The sequence below is a fragment of the Pleurodeles waltl genome, chromosome 12, assembly GCF_031143425.1.
Source record: "Pleurodeles waltl isolate 20211129_DDA chromosome 12, aPleWal1.hap1.20221129, whole genome shotgun sequence".
NCBI lineage: Eukaryota > Metazoa > Chordata > Amphibia > Caudata > Salamandridae > Pleurodeles > Pleurodeles waltl.
The window spans coordinates 141,603,070-141,618,357 of NC_090451.1; positions in this window are offsets into that span (position 1 = coordinate 141,603,070).

Consider the following 15,288-nt stretch of genomic DNA (forward strand, 5'->3'; position numbering starts at 1 on the left):
TATTGAGGCAGGAGTCAAGTGTGGGCTTGGCCCATGATTTTTGGCCCAGTGCCCCACGAACATTTGTGAATGGACAATGTACGGCCTTCAGTATATATTGTATATTTGTGTTAATACTGTTTTCCAAACTCTATAGTATGTCTGCCTATTTCTAATATGTCACTAATTTGACTCAATTCCTTTTGTTCTTGCATTCTTCCAGGGGACTACGGGTTGTATATGTAATGTTATTGCATGTGTTTGTGTGTATGGTGTTGTGGGTGGGGATGGGGGTGTTGCGTATTGCGTGTGTCACTCTCTTTTTCCTCCCCCCTCCCCTGTGTACTAGGTGCAGTACTCACTGTCATCGTTGCCACCGTCTTTGATGTTCCTGGTAGATGAGGAGATAGACCAGCATCGGCAGGACCTGTAACTCGGCCTCCATGGTGTCCTGGTTCTTTGTTGACTGTTGAGAGGTAAGTGATTTCCCTTCCAATTCCTGTTTCCGCCGTGCTTTTGATGGCATTGGTACCGCCCTGGAAAAGCTGGCAGATTGGTGGTTGTGATGTGGTGGGCGGTACATTGTCTTCCGCCTGTCTGTTGGCGGTGACCACCGCAGTGTTTGTTGCTACCGCCGTGGCGGTCCGAATGTTAAAGTGGCTGTCTGTGATGGCGGTTTCCGCCGTGGTCATGATCCCATTTTTTTAACCGCTGGCCTGTTGGCGGTGTTACCGCCGCTTTAACACCGACCACCAGGGTTGTAATGAGGGCCCAAGTATGACAAAGACATGCATTTATTTTTCTATGCACATGATACTTTAATTAACCATAAATCATTATAAATCATATTCATTTCTACTATTAATAGTTTATCCTAATGATTAAAATATATTTCAACATTGTTTAAATCATGTTAGCTCATTGTCAGTTCAGGTAGGTGCAACATCTGCCATGGTAAGCACAATGTCCACCAATAGGATAAATGTGTACACTTTTAAAATACGTGTCAGTGCAGCTAGCTATGTTAGGCTTTTTTAGGGTGAACATAAATGAGACCAACTGCTGATGTCTGGTGCACTAAAAGCATTACTAACATTTACACTCCAACAAGTTCCATGAGTAAACAGGTTGTCCACTAGAGCACATCTCTCTCATATGCTGAGTCGACCCCCCCTAAATTTACACCTGTTACCTGAACTTTAATCATAGATCTGTGCAGCACTTGTGTCAACCCATTGAGCTACATTACTAGATACCAGCAGTCCTCTATTCATCAGAGCCATTGACCTCATCATCAGGTTCAGCTTTGAAAATGTTGAAAAACACATATTAAGATGAATTATCAAAAAATAAAAACTGGTGTACGGTGGGGATAGAGACAAGCAATGTGGGATGGGAAAGAGAAGGCGGGTGTTGTGAAGGGACAGGAGGATGCAAAATCGTCCCGGGATTGGATAAAGTGAAGATCAATGGAACCAGGGAGGAAGTGGCACAGAGGCGGAGAGGACAATTTTGGGATCTCCCCCAGAAAAACAAGTAATCTTGAGGAAAAGAAAAGTTATTTTGTGTTGGAGTTTTTCTTTATTTCGGGTTTGTAATTACTGCACAGTTAATTAAAGCATTTGGTGTAATGATTTCTACATTTTTCAGCTGTGGCAATGGCTTTCAATAAATTGGCATTGTTTCTTTTCATCTAGATCCCTTCCTTGCTTATTGCCATAGTGGACTGGCCTAGTGCAAAGGGAAAAAGCCTAATATAACCCTCATTAAAGAATCTAATAATATTATGTTGTAGATGCATACTTTGTGCAGGCATGTTTCACATGAGACATCTCCTAAGTCCAGCACATACCCAAAAGTGGCCTGGCAGGGACATGAATGAGAGATACAGAAGTTTGCTAAAGCTAACAAGGAAAATGTGGAATAACATTAACTGAGTTGGTGAAATTGCTGCAGTATTGCTGAAACAATGAGGCAGTCTTTAGAAGAATTTGATTAATTATAAACAGAACTTGGTATAAATGCTACATTTTATTAAGACACCCCTAGAACTCACACCACCCACTGCCCCCGCTAGGTTTGCCAAATGCCAGTTCTGCCGTTACCCACTAACCATCAAACTGATACAAAGTGACATTTTGAACGATTCCAGTCCACCTCGAGCACTAAAGGTACACAAGTTCATTATGTTTTTAAGTATATGAAACTGTTAAATAATTTGCAGGTCATAAAAAATGACAGATAGCACCACCATATAATAGGCTGTCATAATTAAATGCTTGTGCTTATTGATAGGTGCCGGTTTTGAGCACCGGCAAATACCGGCACAAATTCAGCACTGATAGAGGCACAAGATCGTTGCAATATGACAAAGTCAATCAATATATGTCGTCGGCCACATGAACTGAGAGGATGACTTTGAGGAGGGGACTACTGTCTGAGCTGCGGCAAGACAGGTGGAATCTGTACAGCGACACAGCACCACCAGACTAATGGTAGGAGAAGATGGAGCACTAAGGACCTACTGTGAACTCACAGAGTTGTGCCACACATGGGACCAGGAAGTGCGGTAAGTCAAACTCCAGACACCCAACAAGTGATGAGCCAGAACGACGAACAAAGCAGCGGCTAACAAGTGAATGGTAACCAGAAAAATGCCAGACATGTGAGACATACATCCAAGTAGATAAATGGTTAACGTTTGGATTACATACTCCGTATAGTCACTAGATGGGAAATGGGGGTAGGCGACACAGCCTTCCTTCATTAGGGTGGTGGGTAGTTGGAAAGCCGAGTGAGTGGTAATGTTGGGTATTCTCTTGTACGATTGGTTGCTTCAATATCAAAACTAGATTCTTTCGGCAGGTTCCTACCTGTAAATGAGTTGACTTGGTGGGGTAATTGGGGGAAAGTTTCGGGCTGGGCTCTGAACAAGGCTTTTGGAAGTGGCTGCTCTGCACAGAAAGCATGAGGGCACCTAGGGTTAGCGGCATATCCTCTCGGAAGTTTGGGTTGAGTAGTCAGAAGGCATATGAGGCAGTAATTCTCCCATTCTTTGCTCCCCTTCGCAGGATGGTTGAATGTCTGTCTGCATATGTATGGTAGTGGGAAAGTAGCGACTCAGAGCATGGGGGAGGTCAAAGGCTTCTAATCTCCAGGTGCTAAACGAATGCATCAACTTGCAGACTGTGGAGCCTTCAACCATGGTGGACAGACTGGCTTTAGGGGAGAAATCCTATTTCGACTTCATCTCTGTGGGAGGAGGAGAGACGACCCCGCTGGCAGCCCGAGAGCAGTGGTTAGGTCTTGGAAGGGGGCCATTGCGCCGACTGGGCAAAAAGGTGTATTTTGACAATGGGACCTTATTGACATCTCTAAACCTGGGACAGAGTAGATAGTGGAGGTAATTACAAATATAAAGGGGAAGAATATGAGCTGTCACATATGCAAGAGTAACTCTATGTACAACCTCAGCATGCTCCAGCTAGACATGCTAACTGGGCAGACCTAATGGAAGGATTTGAAAGGGAGATGCACCTTGCATTTACAGGCCCCTAGAAATGAATACATCTGACTGAGCAGCCTCAGGGTCAAGCAGGAGAGTGATGTAGGCCACTGGAGGACACAGAGTGGGAGGTGCCCTTGATGGATCCCAGAGAGGTGGCAATCCAGCTTCAGATCCTTCGTGTGACTTACTACTGCAGGCTGCACAGAATGACCATCACAGTCTGGAACCTGGGTGAGAGGAGCTCACCTTCAGGCGCACCATGTGCAGCCCAAATTTACTGAAAAGTAATGCCGCAGAGTCGGGTCCCTCAAGTTGCTGCTCTGCAGTGCATGGGAGGGAGAGATCAAGACAGTGCCATGTCTGCTAAGATGCAGCGTTGTTTCCCCTCTGCATGTGCTGGTGCACTTTTAGCTGTCATGCACCAATGCACACAGCCTTGAGCCATAGGGCAAGGGTGCGTGTTCTCTAAGGAATAGGTTTTGCAATGGAAGAAGGACCCTTCCAGTAAAAAAGCTATCCTTTAACACGTTTCCTGCTTTGTATGTGTGATGTGCAGTGCAGCACACGTGCAAACTAGGAAAAACAAGGAGAAATGAAAACATTAGACTTCACAAATGACATGGATGTGATCAAGAGAAAACCAGCCTCTGCTCCCTTGGTAATGGCAGCCCAGGGGGAGATAGCACAGGAGTCGGGCAGTACATGCAGCTTATCCCAAGAAAAATGGTGCAAGGGCTTGTTCAGGAATGGACCAAGAAATTTTTAAGAAGAGGGGCTGCATCTTTTTCTTCTGGAAGATATCGGTCCAATTGATAACCTACTTTGAATTAGAGCGAGGAGGGAATGCACACATCCAGGTGTTGGTTTGTATCTGAGCCTGAAGGGCACCGAGGTGGGCACAAAATAATGAAAACATGGGCTCAACCGGATACACAGTTGTACCTCCCCTTTCTCCGTGAAATGTTCCGTAATATCAAGCTTACAATGTAACTACTGCTGAAATGTGCTGTAGAGTGATTCAAGGGAGCTCTGCATAGAAGGTTTACGTTTGTGTAAGACTGAATAAAACAGATATATAGAGGGCTTTTGGTATAATCAAGAAGATATGTACCTAAGAGATATTATTGCTGACAAAACGGTTATACCTATAGACTGGATATCAGCTAGGGCCACCATCTCCTTTCGGGTCACTACAGATCCCTTTTCTAGTCCTGGAATTATGTGTGATAGCCTAATGCATTCTGGGTGTTGTAGTCCTCTTTTCCTTTCACTGCAATAATTAGACTAACACATCTGAAAACAATGATATGTAGGTGAGAAGGTTCAGGATAGGAGAGTGTAATGACTTGGAGTGTGGTAGTCCACCGACATAAAGTTGAATTCTGGATGAAAGATCTTCCAGAATAGCCAGGGCCGATGAAATATGGATGAAAATTTATAGAACTGACGACAAACTGTCAGAAGATTTACCACAATGAAGGAAGTACACTAGGGATTTAATATTTCAGCCCGGACTCGTGTTGTCCTTTGAAAAAGAAAGCTGTGCAAAGATTAGTAAATAAATTGCCAATTACCAAACCATTATAACTATATTAACAAGGTATATTCACTGTTAATGCTCCACGTGTTAGCTTTAAATTTGACTTCCTGTACAATCTATTGCCCTTCTCATAATGCCATTTCACTTGAGATGTTTTTGTTGCAAACACTAAAAATATTTGTTAAAATACCACAATGTGCCAGAGCATTAATAACACTCCAGCCAAGCACCTTGGCGCAAAGCACACTGCCTTTGCACTGTGTGTTCACTGGTAATTGTCACTTGATTTGGACACAGAAGACGAAGCCACCTTACCAGGTGCTCTTGTGGCCCAGTAGCTCTAATTAGCAAGCTCTATTCTGACGCTTGCTCTGCAGTAAAGCCAACCGCAAAGAGTGCTGGGAAGAGGCTAAACACAAGTGAGGCGAGGACAGGGCTTTGTCCTTGATAAACCCTTGCTTGATCTGTAGAAGCAGAATATTGGACCAAAATTCAAAATGTGACAATAGTGCGATTATGCAAATGCATGCTCTATTGTGACTAGTGTGATAATCATTAAAACAGAAAAGGAAAACACAAGCTAACAAAACAACCCAATTAATAATAACCTTAAATCCAATAAGAAACATCTCGATCCGTGATCAAAATTAAGGTCTAAAAACGTGACCAAACATGTCTGAAGATCAGAGTGCCCAAAATTCATTTTCAAACTCAGTGCACATCACTGTAGACACTATAATTAAGGGTAATCCATGTGACTAAAGTAAGAAAGGGACCCCGATTTGTGTAAAAGTAATGTTACTTAGAGGTTTACCAGTATAATCGAAAAAACATCCAGGAAAAATTCTATCATAAGCAATGTGGGGCGAGAAAAAACATTTTTGGAAACCTAGATCAGACAGGGACTATACTCAAACCACAAGGGACAAATACCTCACACAACAAAATGGGGTTACGTGATAAATTCTTTAAATTAGAGAAACTGAAGAAACAGGAAGTGTCGAAATGGTGGGACGGAGCCACCTTAAAACAATATATCAAACTTAACAGGATACCAAGGGGTTTAAGATCGCACATCTTTCCCACTTTTGATGATCTTGATCCGGATCTTTTGAATGATTGGGAACAAGAATTAGTGTCAAGTTCACTTAAACTCATGAATATTCTGATAGAAAACTCAAATAGGAAAGTCACTAGACTCCAAATAGAGATTACGGAACTAGAAACGGAAATTAAAAATATGAATTTGGAAGAACCAACAGCTAAAAATTTCAAAATTCTTAATGAAATCATAGATCAACATCAGAATGAGGTTGCACAAAGAAAAGCACGTAAACTCAGACGAGATGAACTGGACTACAAAAATGGTAGGATTTTTACATTCTCACGCAAATATGATCACTTGATCAAAAGGATTGAATTCCCGCCGAATGCTGAGGCGGGCTCTTCATCGTCTTTGAACAGTGTATCCACCAGTAACAGTGAGACAAGCGTTGGCTCAAATACATCTAGATGTGACATAGTAGCACAACAGGGTACTGCCTCTTTTTTAGCAGAGGTCCAGAGAATACGTCAGGGACAGTGGGAGACAAATCGGCGACTGGTAGAGCCAGGAAAATCAGACGTGGTGGGAGAGGTAGACAACACCGATGTAAAGAAAGGAATGAAAACACGCTCTTGGAACAGGGGGAAATAGGTAACTCTGTCAATAATGATATAAATGTCATTAACCTATCTAGTCTTGAACTCACTACTCATGATCTTACTCTTCTTAGTAAGGGTTTGGGTTTCTGTCCAGGTGGGAGTGGAGATTTTCAGAGTACTAAAATAGACTTCTTTAAATTTATTAGACGTCTTAAATTAAAAAAACACTTTATCAATCTACCTGATTACAGACAGAAAGGTACCTTAATGGACGCCCTCCATGAGGGCCATTCCTTATCCATTAAGGACGTTCAGGATACGGCTACGTTACTGTCTATTGCCAATTATGAACAAGATCCTTCTATCTTAACACAGATTTTATCGGAATTGGATATTCCCTCAGAAACACTCCCTAGCGGCTTAAAGAATAAATCTACCTGGACTCCCACCCTTATCAAGGATAATTGTATAGATACTTTTTTCAAGGTGGTCTGGCGTGACTTCAATAAGCTAGAGTTGAAAAATACCACTCGTACACACATTAGGCACCGTAACCTAAACCAAACAGAAATGATTAATCTGAGACAACTGCGTAGTAATGAAGACATCACTATAAGGGAGGCAGTTAAAGGGGGCAATATTGTGATTATGAACACCATGGACTATGAATTTGAGATCCTTAGACAATTGGGAGACAGTACTTGTTATGAGAAGATTCGCACAGACCCCATTCCCGCACTGTCTAACAAGATTAACAAATTTTTATTACAGTGTTTTAACCAGTCTCTCCTAAAGGAAGAGGAGTATATGTACCTACGTGTTCACAGACCCAAGAATCCCTGCATTTACATACTGCCTAAAATACACAAGAACCCTACATCCCCCCCAGGCAGGCCTATTGTATCAGGCATAGGTGGTCCCACAGAGAGACTCTCGGAATATGTTGACATTTTTTTACAACCATTTGTAATCAATCTACCATCTTACATTAAAGATACTAAGCACATACTTAGCATATTAACGGACATGACATGGGAACCAGGTATGATCTTAGTCACACTAGATGTTACCTCTCTTTACACCAGCATTAATCATGAACAAGGAAAGGAGGCTTTGCGTCATTTTTTATACAAAAGACCTGCGAGACTGTATGACCATACGACTATGTTGGTCTATATGGTTGATTTGATTTTGAATGACAATGTTTTTTTGTTTAAAAATGACTGGTATCGACAGAGACAAGGTGTGGCCATGGGGTCTAAATTTTCGCCAGCTTATGCGAATCTCTTTATGGGACATTTCGAGCAAAATAAGATCTGGAGCAAAGAAGGGAGTACTTGGATGACAGACATACTTTATTGGGGCAGATATATCGACGATTGTTTGATGATCTGGACTGGGGATCGACAAAAACTAAACGATTTTGTAAAATATCTCAACAACAACGATTATAATATTCATTTTACATCTGAACAGAGTGCATCGAATATTGCATTCCTAGATGTGGAACTATTTGTTAAGGACAACAAAATAGAGAGTCGTCTATACAGGAAAGGGACTTCGTGTAACGCCATTTTACATGCTAGGAGTGCACATCCTATTCACCAAATTAACTCAATACCTTATGGTGAGATGGTGAGGGCAAGATGCAATTGTAGCCTGGAAGAAGATTTTGATAGATGCATTAAGGAAATGAGCAACAGATTTAAGGCACGGGGGTATTCTCCTAATGTGATTGAAAATGCTCGCACCAGGGCGATGCGTCTTAAAAGATCGGACACATTGTGTCATAAACCTCAATCTAATGACAATACCATTAGATGTATAGTCAACTATACGGAATCAGCAACGCTACTTAAAAAATGTATGAACAGACATTGGGGCATTCTCAAAGCCGATCCTAATCTAAAAGAAGTGATCCCCAGAACCCCTATTTTTTCATTCAGAAGAGGTAAAACTCTTAAAAATATTCTATGCCCTAGTTTTTGCAAAAAACAAAACCCAGGTAACTGGCTGAGTAACCGAAGTAAAGGCTTCTTTAAATGTGGACATTGTGGCATGTGCAGATGGGCCAAATCGGGTATCACCACATTTAAGAGCTCTACTCAGGTACTTTATGATATCAACTACAATATCACATGTGACAGCAATTTTGTGGTATATATGATCTTATGCAACTGTGGCCTATATTATATAGGCAGTACTATCAGACCACTCAGATATCTGAACATTATAAATAGGCTGTTCCTTTGGAGGATTTCTGAACAGTACTAATAAAACTTGGACCTTGATACAAACACAAGTTTGGTTGATAATTTACGAAGAAGACTGGATATACGTACAACGTCTAACTCTGTTTTTATACCACGAGTGCTACGACTTTTGTTTGTATGTTTTTGTGTTTCTCTGGAAACATTGGAGGATTGAGGGAGATCCTCCTGTCAGAAGCACCGTGCCATGAACTAAATGTGTGATTTATTCTATGGACTTTCTGTGAGCGCCCATATCCTATGAGTATCTTCCTCATTGTCACTTTTTGATTACGCCTTGCTTGATCTGTATCTGAGTCACTTTACCGTGAAGCTGAGTATGACAAACCTTGTTCCCTCTGAAAACTTGCACTAGGTGTATATCTTCCAGTAAGGATGCAGACTACATAGTACTTTGGGTTTAAGCTTCAGTCATATTACAAATGTGCTCGCCATAAGTTAAAAGATCACGCCAAAAGGTGCAGGTTTGCTGGAAATCATATAAACCTCAGGCCCAGTGTTTTGAAAATGCAGGGCTGTTCACTCATCATACATAGTTGGGTTAAATTTAAATATTTTAAAAAGTGTTAATGATGGGAGCACATGGGGGGCATGCCTGGAGGTCACACAAGATGGCTGCTGCTCTTTAGAGCTCCGTGAGGCTTCAGCACTTCCTGGAAAGAAGGAGATGTTTTCAAATCAAAATGAATAATTTCTTCAGCATTTTTGAGCACCGGAGCTCTGCCGCTGCATAAATATGCCTATCGAGTTTTGAAGTCATTTCAGAGACTTCATGTGAGGGCCTCAGGTAATTATTTATCTGCGTCAGTCATTTGCGTTTCACTCCATAAGCCTCTGCACAAACCTAAACTTTTACAGAGATGTTTCTATTTGACTTTTAACTGCTTGTCTGGGTGTGATTCTACAAATCTAGTTTCCTCTGCAATGGAATATTTAATACCTTCTGACAGCCAGCTGAACTTTTGACCTCTCTCTGCAAACATATTTAGCTGAGGTTTTCAACTTTCAGTATTCACTGGCAGCTCTTGTCAAGGAGCTCTTTCAAATTGCTCTTCATAACATGGTAAATGCTTTCCTTTGACAGAGGGGATTTTTCCCTATTCAGAAGGTTCCCTTAAAACCAGTCACCACTTGTTGGACTATGTGCAGTAAAGTGCTTTGCTCTTGTGTACAGTATCCATTTTAGGACATCCTCATTCCTCACTCCTCATCCCTACTTCTCATTCCTGCTTCTCATCCATCATCCCTACTTCTCTTCCATCATCCCTGCGTCTCATCCCTGCTTCTTATCCATCCTCCCTACTTCTGATCCATCATCCCTGCTTCTCTTCCATCATCCCTATTTCTCTTCCATCATCCCTACTTCTCATCCATCATATATCATCCCTACTTCTCATCCATCATCCCTACTTCTCATCCATCATACATCATCCCTACTTCTCACCCATCGCCCCTACTTCTCATCCATCATCCCTGCTTCTGATCCATCATCCCTGCTTCTCTTCCATCATCCCTATTTCTCTTCCATCATCCCTACTTCTCATCCATCATATATCATCCCTACTTCTCATCCATCATCCCTACTTCTCATCCATCATACATCATCCCTACTTCTCACCCATCACCCCTACTTCTCATCCATCATCCCTGCTTCTCTTCCTTCATCCCTACTTCTCATCCATCATCCCTGCTTCTCATCCATCATCCCTACTCCTAATGTCGTAATTGCGAAAAAAACATCTAACACCTCCTCCGTCAAGCGCCCCCAAAAAGACCTTGATTCTCCCTCAAAATCACCTACACATCTTACTCTAGATGATGTCATGGAGGAATTGCGTGCACTAAAGCCCTTTATGATGGACACTAATCCCTCTTTGCAACGTAATAAGGAGCAATGGTCCCAACACGAACAACTAATTTGTACTCTGGAACAGAGAGTCAGTAACCTTGAAGATTGTAACACTGTCAATCCTCAGATATCTAAGGACATAGCTCAACTTAAAAGGCTTACTGAAAACTTAGAAAACAGAAATAGGAGAAATAATCTTCGCCTTTTTGGGATTCCAGAAGGTTCGGAAGGCTCTAACTTGATTGAATTCCTTTAAACAGCAATACCTTCAATTCTTCGCTTGCCTCCTTCCTCTCCCCTCTCTATCCAACGGGCACATCGTTTAGGTCCACAGACTTCAACTGGCCCTCATGCACATCCTAGAGGAATTATTATTCTCTTTCTCCAATTTACTGACTTGATGCAAATACTGTCGGAAGCCAAAAAGATGGGCTCTTTGCTATGGTCAGGACATAAAGGTGGTCATTACAATCCTGGCGGACGGTGTTAAAGTGGCGGTAAGACCGCCAACAGGCCGGCGGTAAACATTTTGCAGTTACGACCGTGGCGGAAACAGCCAACAAAGACAGCCACTTTAACACTGAGACCGCCACGGCGGTACAAACAAACAGCTCGGCGGTCACCGCCAACAGACAGGCGGAAGACACTATTATGACAGGCCAATCCGCCACCTTTTCCGGGGCGGATTCACCGTGGATAAAAACACGGCGGAAACTGGCATTTCGAAGGAAAAATGCTCACCGCTACACACTCCACGAGGAACGACAACACCATGGAGCCGGAACTCCATATTCTTCCTGCGCTAGTCTTCCTGCTCCTGTACCAGGAGCACCAATGCCGGCGGTGAAGACTACGGTGAGTACTGCACCTACGACATAGGGGAGGGGGGAGGCAAAAAACAGGGACACACACATGCAACAGCCCAACCCCCACCCTCACCCACTACAACACACACACCAATGCATATCCAAACATTACAGTAACTCCCCCCAACCCCCCAGAAGAATGCAAAGACAAAAGGAAATGAGTGGAACCAATGTAAGATATCAAAATTCAGTTAGCAAATATATACATATATACACTATTAACAAAATTTACACCACGATTAGTAGTCCAGGTATTTCACCATTCATAGTCCGTGGACCACTGGGCCCAAAAAGCATGGGCGAGGCCCACACAAGATACCCAAACATGACGGAGAGAACACTGCTGGGGCATCAGATAGAAATACAACAGGCACCTCAGGGGGAAGGGAAGGGAGGGCACCTCAGCCGGATGAGTGCACGACACCAGATCCACAAGGGGGCTCCCTGCCCATTGATGTATCCTTGGGAGTGCAAAGCCACTGTCTCTCAAGTCTCTACAGTGGGTGGGTTGCCCACTGTACCATCCTGGGGAGTGCAAAGCCACAGTCTCTCAAGTCTCTCCAGTGGGTGGGTTGCCCACTGTACCATCCTGGGGAGTGCAAAGCCACTGTCTCTCAAGTCTCTCCAGTGGGTGGGTTGCCCACTGTACCATCCTGGGGAGTGCAAAGCCAATGTCTCTCAAGTCTCTTCAGAGGGTGGGTTGCCCACTATACCATCCTGGGGAGTGCAAAGCCACAGTCTCTCAAGTCTCTGCAGTGGGTGGGTTGCCCACTGTACCATCCTGGGGAGTGCAAAGCCACAGTCTCTCAAGCCTCTACAGTGGGTGGTTTGCCCACTGTACCATCCTGGGGAGTGCAAAGCCACAGTCTCTCAAGTCTCTCCAGTGGGTGGGTTGCCCACTGTACCATCCTGGGGATTGCAAAGCCACAGTCTCTCAAGTCTCTACAGTGGGTGGGTTGCCCACTGTACCATCCTGGGGAGTGCAAAGCCACAGTCTCTCAAGTCTCTCCAGTGGGTGGTTTGCCCACTTTACCATCCTGGGGAGTGCAAAGCCACAGTCTTTCAAGTCTCTACAGTGGGTGGTTTGCCCACTGTACCATCCTGGGCAGTGCAAAGCCACAGTCTCTCAAGTGGATAACAGTCTCCACTGGTTCTGGAGGGGGACTGGTGCCCAGAGTGCTTCATCCTGTGCAGGACAGATGGAGTGGATGCATGTCTCCACTGGTTCTGGATGGGGACTGGTGCCCAGAGTGCTTCATCCTGTTAAGGACAGACGGAGTGGATGCATGTCTCCACTGGTTCTGGAGGGGGACTGGTGCCCAGAGTGCTTCATCCTGTTAAGGACAGACGGAGTGGATGCATGTCTCCACTGGTTCTGGAGGGGGACTGGTGCCCAGAGTGCTTCATCCTGTTAAGGACACAGGTAGTGGATGCATGTCTCCACTGGTTCTGGAGGAGGACTGGTGCCCAGAGTGCTTCATCCTGTGCAGGACAGACGGGGTGGATGCATGTCTCCACTGGTTCTGGAGGGGGACTGGTGCCCAGAGTGCTTCATCCTGTTAAGGACACAGGTAGTGGATGAATGTCTCCACTGGTTCTGGAGGGGGACTGGTGCCCAGAGTGCATCACTCACCCCGTGACGGTCCCAGTTGCGTCACTGCCCCTGCCGCTCATGGGCTAGTGGTGCTTGAGTTGGCAGTGCTTGCCCTGTTCAGCGGTGCTTGACTTGGCGGTCCTTGCCCTGTTAAGCGGTGCTTGACTTGGCGGTCCTTGCCCTTTTCAGCGGTGCTTGACTTGGCGGTCCTTGCCCTGTTCAGCGGTGCTTGATTTGGCGGTCCTTGCCCTGTACAGCGGTGCTTGACTTGGCGGTCCTTGCCCTGTTCAGCGGTGCTTGACTTGGCAGTCCTTGCCCTGTTCAGCGGTCCTTGCCCTGTTCAACGGTGCTTGACTTGGCGGTCCTTGCCCTGTTCAGCGGTCCTTGCCCTGTTCAGCGGTGCTTGACTTGGCGGTCCTTGCCCTGTTCAGCGGTGCTTGACTTGGTGGTCCTTGCCCTGTTCAGCGGTGCTTGACTTGGTGGTCCTTGCCCTGTTCAGCGGTGCTTGACTTGGCGGTCCTTGCCCTGTTCAGCGGTACTTGCCCTGTTCAGCGGTGCTTGACTTGGCGGTCCTTGCCCTGGTCAGCGGTGCTTGACTTGGCAGTCCTTGCCCTGTTCAGCGGTGCTTGACTTGGCGGTCCTTGCCCTGTTCAGCGGTCCTTGCCCTGTTCAGCGGTGCTTGACTTGGTGGTCCTTGCCCTGTTCGGCGGTGCTTGACTTGGCGGTCCTTCATTGCCCAGCTGGGCTGGGGCTGGCGGGGCCCTCCTGGCCAGCTGGGCTGTGGCTGGTGTGGTCCTCCTGTACAGCTGGGCTGTGGCTGGCGGGGTCCTCCTGGGCAGCTGGGCTGTGGCTGGTGGGGCCTTCCTGGGCAGCTGGGCTGTGGCTGGCGGGGTCCTCCTGGGTAGCTGGGCTGTGGCTGGCGGGGTCCTCCTGGACAGCGACGATGGGGCTGGCGGTGGCGTCCTGGGCAGCGATGATGGGGCTGGCGGGGACCTCCTGGGCAGCGACGATGGGGCTGGCGGTGGCCTCCTGGCCAGCGGGGATGATGGCGGTCTTCTCCACCGTGCTGCTCCTCCCAGACTTTGCTGGTTTTTTCTGCCCCTTCCCCACCTTGGGAGGAGTCACAGCTGAGTCCACACTCCCCCTGGAGCCCCTGGGAGCGGCTTGGGTGGCTGGAGCATTCCCCCTCTCCCGCCGGGCACTAGCCAACTTCTGGTGCTTCACAGGGGGGGCACTGGCTGTGCTCTGGCTCCGTGATACACTGGCTGGCCTGGTGGACGGTGCACTCCACATACCTGTGACAACAGGCACCACTGGTCCCGGAGATTTTGTGGCTGAGGTGCTAGTACGGGACCTATGAGTTTGACGGGGGGTGGTAGGAAATAGGCTAAGGGTGGACAGGAAAAGTTGTTTAGAGACACTGGGACGGGTAGCTGGAGGGGGTTTGGGAGTGGAGGAAGAGGTGGTGGTTGTAGGAGGTGTAACTTTTGTGGCTTCAAAGGGTGCAGGTGCATGCGCTGGAGGCTGTTGTGAGGTGGATGTATGTTGGGTGGGTGTGTGCCTGTGTTTGTGTATCTTGGGAGGGGGCATCACAGACACACTGGGAGTGGACACAGGGGACGTGTGAATGGTAGTGGGGGTGGTGACTGCACGTGCGCGGGGTGTGCTGGTGGGTGTGCTGGTGCGGGACATAGTGGCTGTAGTGGTAGTGCATGCAAGTGTGAGTGTAGATGAGACTGGGAGGGAGGAGAGAGACGAGGAGGAGGGGGACTCAGTGGAGGCAGTGGATGTTGCTGTGTCTGTATGTGTGTGATGCTTGCGTGAGTGCCTGTGGGATGTGTGGTTCTTATATTTGCCTGAGCTTCCCTTGTGTGGTGAGGTGTGTGCAGGCTGGTCTGATGGTGTGCTTGGGATAGGCAGAGGTACAGGGGATTGGGTATGGGTGGAGGAAGTTGGAGGGGGGAGGCTAGACACAGGGACAATGGCTGCCATCAGTGCTGAGGCCAGAGTTTGAACGGTTCGATGAAGGGCAGCCTGA